The sequence below is a fragment of the Lithobates pipiens genome, unplaced genomic scaffold (assembly GCF_037356315.1).
Source record: "Lithobates pipiens isolate NorthernLeopardFrog02 unplaced genomic scaffold, aLitPip1_a1.2 Scaffold_25, whole genome shotgun sequence".
NCBI lineage: Eukaryota > Metazoa > Chordata > Amphibia > Anura > Ranidae > Lithobates > Lithobates pipiens.
The window spans coordinates 108,408,032-108,422,895 of record NW_027507787.1 but is presented as its reverse complement, the minus strand read 5'-3'; the positions used below and the strand labels follow the sequence as shown (position 1 = coordinate 108,422,895).

Genomic DNA, 14,864 nt, shown 5'->3' with positions numbered 1-14,864 from the left:
TAACTCAAAAAAGGGAAAAGAAAATGGTATGTTCCGACCCAATTTGACTACTACACAATACTCTTCCCCTATCTATGGATATCTAAACTCTTCGAGGGTAGCAGGGCTAGTGTCAATAATATTTTAAGTGGTAGAGGATCCCAACGAGATGGAGCTTTAATCTCATCTTCACATGACCGCAAAGCTGTACACGTGCTATTCTCCTCGAATTTCTTACCATTGGCTCTGATATCCATGCAATATTATCGTTTGTTTGTAACTATTTGTATCACACATTCTGTGAAGTTGCCTTTGCATTGTATGTCGCATACTACTAAATAAATAAAAAAGAAGCCTATGGCACCTGGTATTCCCAGGCGGTCTCCCATCCAGGTACTAACCAGGCCCGACACTGTTTAGCATTCAAGATCAGACGAGATTGGGCGCTTTCAGGGTGATGGGGCCGTAGGTGATCTCTTCGGGCACTCTCAATCCTCTTGACAAACGCCAAGATGGTCACCTTGGGAAACAAGTGAAAAAAAAACCAGGTCAAGGCCAACAACATAAAAAGAAGCCTACAGCACCTAGTATTCCCAGGTGGTCTCCAATCCAAGTACTAGCAAGGCCCAACCCTGTTTAGCTTCTGAGATCAGAGGAGATCGGGTGCTTTCAGGGTTATGTGCCCATAGGCAATCTCTTTGGGCATTCTCAACCCTCTTGACAAATGCCAAGATAGTCACCTTGAGATACAAGCGAAAAAAAACAGGTCAATGTCAACAACATAAAAAGAAGAATACGGCACCTAGTATTCCAACGCCATCTCCCATCCAGGTACTAACTAGGCCCAACCCTTCTTAGCCTCAGAGAAGAGATAGGGCTCTTTCAGGGTGATGCTGCTGTAAGCGATCTCTTTGGGCACTCTCAACCCTCTTGACAAATGCCAAGATGGTCACCTTGGGAAACAAGCAAAAAAAAAAAAACGAATCAACGCCAACAACATAAAAAGAAGCCTACAGGTACTAACCAGGCCCGACTCTTCTTAGCCTCCAAGATCAGACGAGATTGGGTGCTTTCAGAGTGATGTGGCCATAGGCAATCTCTTCAGGCACTCTCAACCCGCTTTACTCCACGCCGTCGGCAGCGGTACGGGTGAACGAGTGGTGCTCGGACTCTTTCCCCATCACTAATGGGACGAGGCAGGGGTGCCCTCTGTCTCCCCTCATTTTTATTCTGACACTGGAACCACTTATGTGTCACGTTCGGAATGACCCGAATATTACTGGCATATCCAAACCTTCGGCACACCACACCACAAAATTGCGGCGTAGGCTGACGATCTAATTTTTTCTGTCTCCAATCCACACATTTTGCTTCCCAATATACTTGCGTCTCTCCAGTGATACGGCAGCCTATCAAACTATAAAATCAATTGCGCCAAGTCAGCTGTATTGAATATATCGGTCCCGGATGGTGAGGCCAAGAGGCTCCGCTCCGCTTTTCCATCTACTGGGCTGAAAAATCGATATGTTACCTGGGCGTTGACATCGCAGCGGATTTAGCGCAATTGTACCCGCTTAATTTTGTCCCTCTCCTGGATAGACTGAAATCTGATTTGGGAAAATGGCATGCTTTAACACTGACCTGGTTCGGGCGCTGTAATGCATTCAAAATGACGGCCCTCCCGCGGATCTTACACATGTTCCAGACATTACCGATCCGGTTACCCCCAATTTTTTTCAGACAACTTCAGGTGCTGCTCCGGGACTTTATTTGGGCGCGCAAACCGCCCAGAGCCCGTTTGCAATTGCTTGCCAGACCAAAGGACAAGGGGGGTCTGGGTCTCTCAGATCTCAGACAATACTACAGAGTGACTCTGCTAGCCAGAGTCGTTGATTGGCATTGTAATGGCCCACACAAGCAGTGGGTGGAGATGGAGATTGAGGATGGATCCATTCCCCTATTGACCTCCCCGTGGCTCCTGTCCTCCCTACCAAAAGACCTCAGAGGTCACCCCGTAGTGGGAGCTACGTTGGCTGTTGTGCGGAGGTTGTTCCGCTGCACACACATTGCTCCCCTGCCATCACCAATGACTCCGGTTATAGGTAATCCAGACTTCCCACCGGGATTTACCAACAAGAAACTGCGACAGTTGACAGTGGTGGGGAAACAGCGACTGGGAGAGGTGTCGCCCTTGGGAGGGCTCCCGACCACGCAAACTGTCGCCGAGCTTTCTGACCCTCCGCTTGACTTGTTTAGTGCTTATCAACTTCGTCACTTTCTTCTGGCCATACAAAGGGCCCCCTACACTCCTAGAGACCTGACACCCTATGAATCCATCTGTCACAAAAGGGAACCTGTGCGACACACCCTCTCCCTCCTGTACAACCTATTGAGTAGTCAGGAGGAGGAGTCGACCCCCACCATTTATCCACAAATGGGAGAGGGACTTAGGCATCACATTTACCCCACAACAGATAGGGAAGATCCTGACCTTAGTACATAAAGCTTCCATCGCAAACCAATATCAAGAATCAGGATACAAGATAGTCTCACGCTGGTATAGAGTCCCATACCTTCTGAATAAAATGGATAGATCGATCCCGGATGTTTGTTGGAGGTGAAATTCAGATACGGGGATCATGGGACACCTTTTCTGGGCATGCCCGGCCTTGAGGAACTTTTGGGTTCCCAGCAGCGTGCCTTCTACACTTGACCTAACAGCCTGTTCGAAAATACAAAAAAACCCTCACGATGCAACTCCTGAATGCCGCCCGGGCCTGCATTCCCACACTGTGGAGGCAGCCTCAGCCCCCATCCAAGGTGCTGTGGTATTCCAAAGTCAATCATATTCTCCGGATGGAAGAATTGACCGCCACCCTTCACAACACTGAAGAGGCATTTAGTGTTACATGGAGGCCCTGCAGGTATTTTACTGGTACTCGAGACTACGTTCGGGAGGTGAGCAGTGCCTCTGTCCCAGAAAACGACTGAACATCTAATGTTTACCTATGTAGGCCATGTCTGCCCTGGGTGGCATTCCCCCCTCCCTTTTTGTCTTTATTTTTCTTTTTTTTCCCGCCGCTATCCCCCCACCTCCTCTCTCTCCGTCTTTGCACTCTCTTCTTCCCCCGTCCTCCCTTTTGACTATGCCTTGTCTCCTTACTAGCCTTCGGGACCCAGAAGAACCCCAGGGTTCTGGACATGACCGGCTCATATTTTACTCTGGTTCACGTAGGTCATGATAAGCTGGCTCGCTGTGGTCCCAGTTGTTCTCCATGATTACATTTGTCTGAACGGAGCTGCACTACTCCGTTACTCAGTACTTCTGTACTACATGTCGGAGGTGGGGTTTCTCTCTTTTCTGCATGAAACTGTAGGACTCCCCTCTGAGAACCCAGAGTTATTTGGCTGCCTATTTTTTGTTACAATGTAATTGTGACCCTGGGTCATGCTGTATGGTTGACTGTTATATTTATGTTGTTCTACTTAATAAAAGAATAATTTAAAAAAAAAATAAGTCAATGCCAACAACTTAAAACTAAAGCCTATGGCATCGAGAAATCCCAGGCGGTCTCCCATCCAGGTACTAACCAGGTCCCAACCCTGCTTAGCCTCTGAGATCAAATGCACGCTCAACCCTCTTGACAAACGCCAAGATGGTCATCTTGGGAAACAGACAAAAAAAACAAGTCAACGCCAACAACATAAAAAGAAGCCTGCGGCATTTGGAAAACCCAGGCGGTCTCCCATCCAGGTACAAACCAGGTCCAACCCTGCTTAGCCTCTGAGACCAAACGAGATTGGGCGCTTTCAGGGTGTTGCGCCCGTAGGCAATTTCTTTGTGCACTCTCAACCCTCTTGACAAATGCCAAGATGGTCACCTTGGGAAACAAGGGAAAAAAAACAGGTCAAAGCCAACAACATAAAAAGAATCCTACGGCATCCGGTATTCCCAGGCGATCTCCCAATCAAGACACTAACCAGGCCAGATCCTTCTATGTCACCTGGTCTTCCCAGGCAGTCTCCCATCCAGGTACTAACCAGGCCTGATGCTGCTAAGCCTCTGAAATCAGACGAGATCGGGTGCTTTCAGGGTGATGTGGCCGTAAGCGTTCTCTTCAAGACACGCCCAACCCTCTTGACAAACGCCAAGATGGTCGCCTTGAGAAACAAGCGAAATAAACAGTTCAAAGCCAACAACATAAAAAGAAGCCTATGGCACCTGGTATTTCCAGGCGGTCTCCCATCCAGGTACTAACCAGGCCTGACACTGTTTAGCCTCTGAGATCAGATGAGATTGGGCGCTTTCAGGGTGATGGGGCCGTAGGTGATCTCTTTGGGCACTCTCAACCCTCTTGTTAAACGCCAAGATGGTCACCTTGGTAAACAAGCGAAAATAAACAGGTAAACGCCAACAACATAAAAAGAAGCCTACGGCACCTGGTATTCACAGATGGTCTCCCATACAGGTATTAACCAGGCCGTACACTGCTAGGCCTCCGAGATCAGATGAGATTGTGCGCTTTCAGGGTGATGTGGCCATAGGTGTTCTATTTAGACACTCTCAACCCTCTTGACAAATACCAAGATGGTTATCTTGGCAAACAAGTGAAAAAAAACAGGTCAACACCAACAACATAGTCCCTGGCGGTCTCCCATCTGACCCAGACCCTGCTTAGCCTCTGAGATCAGGTGCTTTCAGGGTGATGTGACCTCAGGCGAATGCTTTGGGACATACTCAAAACTCTTGACTGATGCTAAAATGGTCACCTTGGGAAACAAGCGAAAGAAAAACAGGTCAAAGCCAACAATATAAAAAGATTCCTACGGCACCTTTAATTAGGTACTATCCAGGCCGGACCCTGCTTAGCCTCTGAGATCAGATGAGATCGGGCGCTTTCAGGGGGATGTGGCCGTAGGAGATTTCTTTGGGCTCTCTCAGCCCTCTTGACAAATGCCAAGATGACCACCTTGGGAAACAAGCGGAAAAACAAAACCATGTCAACGCCAACAACATAAAAAGAATCCTACGGCACCTGGTATTCCCAGTTGGTCTCCCATCCAGTTACTAATCAGGCCCGACAATTTTTAGCCTCTGAGATCAGACAAGATCAGGCACTTTCAAGGTGATGGGGCCATAGGCGATCTCTTCGGGCACTCTCAACCATCTTGACAAACGCCAACATGGTCATCTTGGGAAACAAGCGAAAAAAAACAAGTAATTGCCAACATTGGAGGCTAAGCAGGGTTGGGCAATCAGTTTCCTTGCCTGAAATAGGCATCTCAGAACTGCCATCTGGCTACTTCCCGGGTTTCCAACTCCTTCAACTAATCCCAGGAGACAATACTTCGCCTCCATCCTGGTGGAGGTTCCAAACACCCGATCAATGGTTCCTGTCACCTCTGTCCAGTAGCCGATCAACTTCGGGCATCTCCAAAACATGTGCATCATGTCTCCCCCCATGTTCCCGCACCGGGGGCAACTTGCGTCCGGCCGTTCGGCCAAACTGAAAAAGTTTACGAGGAGCATAATAGGTTCTATATAATAAGAACAGATGTGACATCCTCTGTGAGGAGAGCCACAATTCACCACAGGCAGGATTCCTGTGGCCAATTATAGCTCAGGGGGGTTTAGTACACACCCCACACTATATATGGCCGCCAGCGCGGCGGCCTTGTATAGTGTGTTGCGGTGGTCAGGGAAAAAGGACGATAGGCAGGGACAGTGTCTTTACTGCTTGGGAACCTAGCACTGTTACAGTGGGTGTTATGTGCCTCCTGCACAGTACACACCTGAAGCTACCCTTTATTACTGCTGTTCAATTTCTGCAATACATGCATCTGCAGTGCAGAAGTTAGAGTGGGTGTTGTGTACCTTCTGCACAGTATACACCTTATTGCTGGTGTTCTGTATCTGTAATACAGGAACCTAGCACTGTTACAGTGCTAGGGTGTACGCCCCTCGTCCCGCCCTCTGGCTCCCACCTACTCTTTGCCGACATTGCCTTCTGCAGCTTTCGGGGACCCTAGATGACTTATTTATTGAGCCTATTGGTACGAGACACTGCTTCCCTCCAGGGTGACTCTGGACCCCCCTGGAGGATTTACCCCTTACTGTTTGGGCAGTCCCAGCCTCCCTCTGGATGCTCTACACAGCCCCCAATGGCGATGCAGGAGAGACACTAATTGGCGGGCCCCAGGACTGCTGCTCGGGTGAAGTCTCCAGTTGGATGGAGGGATGGTGGCCCCAGCCCCTTGCCTGACGGATTTTCCATGCACCGACCAGGGCTGCTCCTCTTTCATCTTGATGTGGTGACCATGGAGGGGAGGAGTTGAAATTTATGGGGTCTGGGTGTTTGCTGGTGGGAGTGCGCTAAAGGACTTGACATTTCCGCATGTTTGTCCCCTTTCCCCTGTTTCCCCCCTCCCTTCCCCCCTTCCCACCCTTCCCTTCCCTCCTTTTCCTCCCCCTTTCCCCCTTCCACTCCCCCTTTCCCTGCCCCTTTTCCCCCCGGGGCGTGGACGGTGGAGAGGGGGTAAGGAGAGGACAATCTGCCAAAGGGAGAAATGCATTTGTTCGGGGACTGCATGTACTTTAGGGGTATGGGACGGGGGGTGGTGGATCCCATTCTGTGATGCCTTTTCTGTTGTGATGGGCTCCCTCGTGCATGCCTACGTTTAGGGCGAGCCGAGGAGACCCCTCAGTGCTGACAGTTATATGCTCTACCTCTGTTTTGGTTATACTATTGTTTTTTGGTTCTATGATGTTACTGATTGTCTTTTATTTGCATACCGGTATCAGACGTGACATTTACCACTGCCGGGACTGGGGGGACTAGGATTCGGGGGCTCCCTCTCCGACCTGTCTACCCACCAACCCAAGTAGGACAGCACTTTAAACCCAGTGTACATCTGGTAAGCGCTATAGCATAATTGTGCTGTTTTAGTATACCCTTCCTGTACTGTTGAGTGCGGACAACCACTCTACTAACCCCTCCTCTAAGACCAAGGGAGTCTCCATTCTGATCTCTAGCAGGCTCCCCTGGGTTCTCCAGGATTCTCTGGTGGACCCTGGGGGCCGATATCTTTTTCTTAGGGGCCACATTGGAGAGCGCCTTTTTACATTTGCCACTGTGTACGCTCCCAGTGATCACCAAGACACGTTCCTCAGAACTACCCTGCACAGATTATGTGACTTTCGGGAGGGCCAGTTGATATTAGGTGGGGACTTTAATGTCCCCTTTCGCCATTGGTTGACACTTCTGCCTCTTGCTCCTCGCTCCTCATTTCCTCTAGAAAGCGGACTACTAAGTGTTTACTGAATGACCAATTAGTTGATGTCTGGCGTCTGCAACACTCTGGGGAAAGGGACTACTCTTTTTGCTCTTCCCCTCACAAATCATACTTGAGGATAGACTTCTTCTTGATTCCACATGACCAACTGCACTTGGTGAGCTCTTCCTCCATCGGCCATATTACTTGGTCCGACCACGCTCCTGTAGCCCTTACCTACACCCTCTCTAGGAACCCCTCACCTAGGTCTCTATTCTGGCACCTTAATGAGAGCCTCCTCCAGATACCAGAAGTTTTAGGAGATGTAACCAGGGAATTGGACCTTTATTTCCAAGAAAACTAAACGCAGGACTGTGACCCGGGGATAATTTGGGAGGCTCACAAGTCAGTACTCCGCAGGGTACTTATCAGGCACGGGGCGCGCATCAAACGAACACGGAAGGAACAGCTTGCTAATCTGTTTCGTGAACTTGCCTCTGTGGAAGCGAAACATAAACATTCCCCCTCATGGACCTTAGAGATTGAATTGGGGACACTCCGTACCCATATTGCTGACCTACTCCATTATAAAGCGAAAGCGGCACTCCAGTTTTGTCGTAAACTGATGTAGGAGTCAGGGGACAAATGCGGAAAAATCTTAGCCAGGTCGGTAAAGGAGTTGAAATCTGGCTCTTACATATCACAGTTGATAGATGAGAATGGCCAGAGGGCCTCTACCCCAACCCAAATAGCCGAAGTCTTTGAAAAATGTTACTCTGATCTCTACAACCTGCCCGATTCAGGGTCTGGACAGGACAATATAGACAGATATGTAACCGGTTCTGGTCTACCAACCCTCTCATCGGAATCACGGGAGTACTTGGAGGACCCGATCACACTGGAAGAAGTCCAGACAGCCGTGGGACCTCCGAAGGTGGGTAAGGCTCCGGGCCTTGACGGATATACCGCACAATACTTTAAGACCTTCCTCCCTATTCTCGGCCCGCGCTTGGTGAATTTATTTAATACTCTGAGCTCAAATGGGGATTTTCCTGAGGATACCCTTAGAGCCCACATCTCGTTGATACCTAAGGAGGGCAAAGACCCGGGCCTATGTGGGAGCTACAGAACCATTTTCCTCCTAAATTCGGTCCTAAAACTATTCTCTAAAATCCTCGCCACGTGATTGGCACATCACTTGCAGTCCCTTATACATATTGACCAGTTAGGTTTTATTTCCACCAGGGAAGATAGGGACAACACCATTAAGGTGCTTACCCTGATCCATAAAGCAAAGTCATCTGGGACCCCTTGTCTTTTCATGAGTACTGATGCCGAGAAGGCTTTTGATCGGGTCAAATGGACATTAATGTTCTCGGTCCTTCGCCATATAGGTCTGAGTGAACGGATGCTGGCATGGATAAGTAAGATATACTCACGCCCTTCAGCTCAAGTCAAAGCGAATGGGGTTCTCTCATCTCCCCTTGACATGGGGAATGGGACCAGACAGGGTTGCCCCCTGTCGCCCCTATTATTCGCACTGTCATTGGAACCCTTTCTCTCCACAATTCGACAAAACTCAGACATAATGGGACTCCAAATGGGTACTATTGAGTGCAAGATATCTGCCTACGCGGATGACATGCTGTTTTCGCTGACGAATCCCAGAGTTTCCTTGCCAAATCTTCTTTGGGAATTCCAGATATACGGGATACTTCTTGAAATCAAAGGCCATGGGGGTTGCAGTCCCCCCGCAAACGTTAATAGACTTGCAGTCCAATTTTCGATTTAAATGGACCCATACAGCCCTTAAGTACTTAGGTACTTACATTCCACCGGACATCGTGCGTACGTTTATGTTGAACTTCCCCCCACCCCTTGTCACTAAGATCCGCAGTTTGCTTCACGGGTGGCATTCTGGCCTCCATTCCTGGTTCAGGAGATGCAATCTCATTAAAATGAACATACTCCCTAAATTTACTTATCTTTTCCAAGCTCTCCCGATCCAGATTCCAGTCCCGTTTTTTAAGCAAGCTCAATCCTTGCTCACTCAATTTAACTGGGCCCACAAAAATCCCAGACTTAAGCGGTCACAGCTGACATTGTCTAAACAACAGGGAGGGTTGGTTCTCCCTGACTTGCGACGCTACTACCTGGCCTCCCATCTGGGGCGTGTATTGGACTGGATTCGAAACAAACTTTCTAAGCTCACTCCCGAATTCCGCTAAGAAGCGCAATGTGGGGGGGGGGGGGGCGTGGCCTGGACAGCAATGGAGTAGGACGCTTGTGACCTGAGCTCCGCTCCTACCGCGATCTCCTGTAGTGATCCTGGGTGCCCACTGACTATTTTACCTACGATCTTACCAGTGTAATACCCGCTACTTTCTCGTGCATACATTGGGACGATGTCTCCGACGAAGAAGCAGTCTGCAGCGGCGGCATCTCTTGAAAAGTTCCAGCGGGACCATGAGGGCCAACATGGCGGACAGTCCACTCCGGCTGCAGAACCTGCTACCTCAGACACGGCGAAGGTGCTTGAGGCGATTTCTACCTGCCAGACCACACTGACAACTAAGCTTGAGGAGGTTAAGGTGGATGTCTCACTTATCCGACAGGACATGGCTAAACTGCGTGACAGAGTGAAGGAAACTGAAACCCGGATCAGTCAGGCCGAAGATGTCCTGTTCCCTCTGCAGCATGCCCAGGAGGATGTGCAAAAGCAGCTCCAGCAGCTGGCCCAGAAACAGGACGACCTTGAGAATAGGGCCCGCAGATCTAACCTCCGCTTTATCGGCCTGCCGGAGGGCTCCGAGGGGGCTGACCCGGCGACATTTTTGGAATCTCTCCTGATTAAAGCCTACGGTAGGGAGGCGTTTTCTACCTCATTTATTATTGAAAGGGCCCACAGAATGCCTGCCCGCCCGCCGCCGGAGGGGGCACCTCCTCGCACGTGCATTGCTAAGCTGCTAAATTACCGGGATAGGGATGCCATCCTTCGCCTTACTCGTGAAAAAGGCAACATCCCGTTTCAGAACGGACATATCTCAGTGTTTCCCAACTTCTCCGCAGAAGTTCAAAAACGTTGTTCCCGATTCGTGGAAGTCAAGAGGCGCCTCAGGGCACATCACCTCAAGTACGCCATGTTGTACCCGGCCAGACTCCGCGTAGTGGGGGAAGATAGGGAATACTTTTTTGAAGATCCTGAGATGGCAGTTTCCTGGTTGGAACAGAGAGACGCGGCTCGAAATCGGCCACCTCGAGACTAAAATCATTGGAAGATTTGTGAGTACTCTATCTGCTCCCCCCTTTCTATTTGCCCGTGTGCAAGCAGATCACTGTTGGACTGCCTATGCGTGGTTCATTATCCTCAGTCCCTGAATTGATGCTTCTGTTCCCCCTCTCTAACAGGGATGGCCGTTGCTCTTGTTGACTGAACATGTACTGCTGCCTATGGCCACGCTCTGCGGACATCCCCCTGGTTCGTTACACAATACCCCTTCCCCCTCCCTCTTAGTTTGGGGGACCCGCTTGGCGGGCTCTATTGGGCCCTTTCCCTGGGGGGGTGGGGGGGACGCGGGTCATCTGGACTTGCTGCATGGGACTGCAGAACTTTGACTTTCTCCTGATACATGCCCTTTACTGGACTGTTATGTCCCGCTGCTGAACTGGGCACCGCACCAATGGGAGTGGGGTGGGAAATGGACGCATGGTCCGGCTCCAGCCTACAAGCCGGGTTATGACGGGAGAAGACTTGGTCTTGTCACTGGGTCCAGTGGCTTATTGTTATTGACATTGCCTAGTGTTCTATGGTTTGTTTTGGGAAGGGAGCTCCAGCCAAGTTGGGGTGGCTGAGAGCAGGGAGGGTGGGGATGGGTTGTAGTTATTATGTTATAGTATGTTATGTTTTATGCTTAGTTTATAGCACAAGCTTTATTTGGTTATGGAACAGACAAATGTCTCTTTTTCATGTATACTCTGATGAATATGGGAATGGATACTGCTTTGACGGGTGGTTTGGATACTATTTTCCTCCTTGTGATATTGGCTGAGACCACGCCATGGGTACCCTGAAGTTGCTGACGTGGAATGTCAGGGGGATTCGGGATAAAATTAAGAGGGCGGCAGTGTTTGGGTGTCTCAAAACTTATAGAGCGGATATCACAGTCCTGGTGGAGACGCATGTAACTGGGAGATTGCAAATAGCTTTGCGTCGCCCGTGGATTGGATGGGCCTACCACGCCACCCATACGTCCTATTCTCGCGGGGTGTCTGTATTGGTATCTAAAACGGCACAGTTTTCCTTGGTTTCTTTGCAGATAGACCCGCAGGGCAGATATATATTTATACACTGCTTATTGCACGGAGAACAGTACATTATTCTCGCCTATTATGTACCCCCGCCTTACGATCATAGACTAATTACAGAGGGATTATCTTTTATGGCTCAACACCCTAATGTCCCAGCAATTTGGCTGGGTGATTTTAATATGGTTTTGAATCCGGGGGTGGATAGAATGAGCTCTACTCGAGGGGATCATTTACCGGGAGATACTGGACTAGGTCGCACGTTTCAGGAATTCTCTCTTACAGATCTGTGGCGATTTAAATATCAGGCTAAACGTGTTTACTCCTGTTTCTCTGCAACTCACTCCACCATGTCAGGTATAGATTATATTGCTGTGTCCGCCCAGTTGTTACCCAGGCTAGTAGACACGGGCTATTATGCTAGATCATTGTCAGACCACGCTCCTTGCTGGGCAACTTTTTCCTTGACCCGACCTACTGGACCGAAACCATGGCGGCTTCACCCCTTCTGGTTAACCGCCTTGAGTGACAGCGAAGACTTAGGGGACGAATGGGGTTTTTTCTTTACTACTAATCAGGGGACGCCTCCGGTTGACTGTACCTGGGAGGCTTTTAAACTGCATGTACGCTCCCCTTTAACACACCGGATTAACCGGTTGAAGCGTACCTCCAAGACTTTGCTATCTAATGCCCTACGGGAGCTGGCCTCGGTGACCACTGACTTCACTACTGACCCCACACCTGCTAAGGCCCAGGTATTACGACACCACATAAGGCTAGTAGATCACCTCCACATTGAACAGGCTAAGCAAAAGTTGTTTTTTGTTAAGCAACGGGTGTTTGAACAAGGAGAGAGGGCGGGAAAGTTGCTGGCCTACTTGGCGCATCGGGACTCCAAGCCCCCGGTGGTGGTTTCGTTGACTGACAATGGGGGTGAGGAGGTGACTGATCCGCCAACAGTGGCCACCATGTTTCGTGCTTACTATGCTGCCCTTTATGAGTCGCAGGTACATAGGCCGAGGACTGAGACGGGGGCGTACCTCCGAGATATCTCTCTTCCCCACCTGTCTGAGGCTCAGGTTGAGTCTCTTGAGGCCCCGATATCGGCAGATGAGATTAGGCTAGCGGTGGCATCCCTTGCAACGGCTAAGGCCCCTGGACTGGATGGTATTCCCCTGGATTTCTATGCCCACTACTCTGAGACACTAGTGCCAGAATTGTTGAGATTATATACACACATATTTGACTCCGGGTCCCTACCTGATACTCTACGGCAGGCAGTTATTATAGTGATACCCAAGCCAGGAAAGGATCCCCACTGCCCTGATTCCTATCGCCCCATCTCGCTGCTCCAAGCAGATATTAAAATTTTGGCTAAAGTACTTGCCACTTGTCTGAGTGGAGTCATCCTATCACTTGTTCACCCGGATCAAACGGGATTTATGCCCGGGAAAAACACGGCCATTAATATCTGGTTATATATGAATATCCAGGCTGAGCATGACAAAGTATGCTCGAGGGTGGTGTTGTCACTGGATGCCGCTAAGGCGTTTGATTCCATTGAGTGGAATTATCTTTGGGAATGCTTGGGTAAATTTGGGTTTGGCCCCAATTTTGTTAAATGGATTACTCTCCTATACTATCGCCCAATGGCTAGAGTAGCAGTTAACGGATGGGTGTCGGACCCCTTTCAGCTAGGCCGTGGCACACGTCAGGGTTGTCTCCTATGTTATATGCTTTGGCGGCAGAACCGTTGGCTGCTGCACTTCGGGCACACCCGGCTGTAGTAGGCCTCCGACGCGGTTCTCTGGTGGAATCGGTAAGTATGTATGCGGATGATACTTTACTGTATTTAGAGGACTCGGGTCGGTCATTGGAGGCTGCCCTGGGGGTCATAGAGGAGTTTGGTGGTCATTCCGTTCTGCGTATTAATTGGACCAAGTCGCAGGTTCTACCCATTGACTTGTTCTCCCCGGACCGGGATGCAGCTTCTCTCCCGCTCTCCAGGGTATCCTCCATTCAGTATTTGGGAGTGCAGGTTACGAGGGAACCTGGGGAGTATATTCATCTTAATCTTGAACCACTGCTTCTGTATGTGCGGGAGAAGACTAAGGCATGGTCCCGTCTCCCCATTGGGGTTATGGGACGGATCAATATTACTAAAATGATCCTCCTGCCGAAACTCCTTTATGTACTTTGGCATTCCCCTGTCATGGTCCCCGTGGCGTTCTTTAAAACATTAGACGGTGTCTTAAACACCTTTATCTGGGGCCCATCTAGACATAAGTTGGCATGGAACACACTTAAAAACCCGACCTCTATGGGGGGACTGGCTCTCCCTGATTTCCACACATACTACATAGCAGCCCAGATTTCCCATTTTTATCACCTCCATAGAGCGGATAGTCACAGATATCAGGCCTTGGTGGGCGGGAGGGCTGAATCCCTTGTTGATACTCCCCTTCAGATGATTTTTCGGGGTGGTGGGGTTAGGGATGCCCGGTCCCAGATCCTGCCACACCACCGGAGTATTTGGAAACTAGCCCTTAGATTACTGGGAGCTGACTATTACCACTCACATACACCGCTATGGCGCAACCCCCTGCTTCGTGAGTTGTCTGGCTTACCAGATGTAGACTTGTGGGCTTCTAGAGGGATACTTTTTCTGTATCAGGTGGTGACTCCTATGGGCGTAAGGGATTTTCCCTCCCTACAAGTGGAATTTAACATACCCCCTCATATGCACTTTCGCTACTTGCAATTGCGACACGCGCTTCGTGCGCAATTTGCTCAGGACTTCCCGAATGTACAGTCGCTGGCTTTGACAGATGTAATTATGGGAGACGAACCGGCTAAATTGATCTCGACTCTATACGGCCTACTCCGGGCCCGCTTGGTGGCGCAAACCACTGAACGGGCCAGGTTGAGATGGGAAGAGGACATAGGTCCCTTTGATGGGGAGGAATGGGAGGATGCCCTTGAGAACGTTCAACAGGCTTCGCTTAGCCTACCTGACCGACTAACGCAGTACTATGTGATACACAGGTCCTATCTCACCCCTATCCGGATAGCTAAGTATCATCCTGACTATAACTCGAAGTGTCCCCGTTGCTCTTGTATGACTGGTACTTTCTACCATCTTCTCTGGCAATGCCCATTGGTCCAGGAGTATTGGGGGCAGATTGTCAGGTTTCTACATGACCACATGGGTTCACCCCTTCAACTTGACCCTAAGAGTTGCCTACTTAGTATATTTCCTGATACCTCTGTTGATCAATACTTGGCTACATTTTTGCACTCTACGCTGT

The 14,864-nt window shown here is 49.7% G+C and overlaps 3 pseudogenes; all 3 read right to left on the bottom strand.

Moving 5' to 3' along the window:
• Nucleotides 1-331: 331 nt before the first annotated feature.
• Nucleotides 332-450, bottom strand: LOC143932295 (5S ribosomal RNA; annotated as a pseudogene).
• A 101-nt stretch (nt 451-551) lies between these two features.
• LOC143932679 (5S ribosomal RNA) lies at nt 552-670 on the bottom strand (annotated as a pseudogene).
• Nucleotides 671-4,189: 3,519 nt separating this feature from the next.
• Nucleotides 4,190-4,308, bottom strand: LOC143931927 (5S ribosomal RNA; annotated as a pseudogene).
• Nucleotides 4,309-14,864: the final 10,556 nt, after the last annotated feature.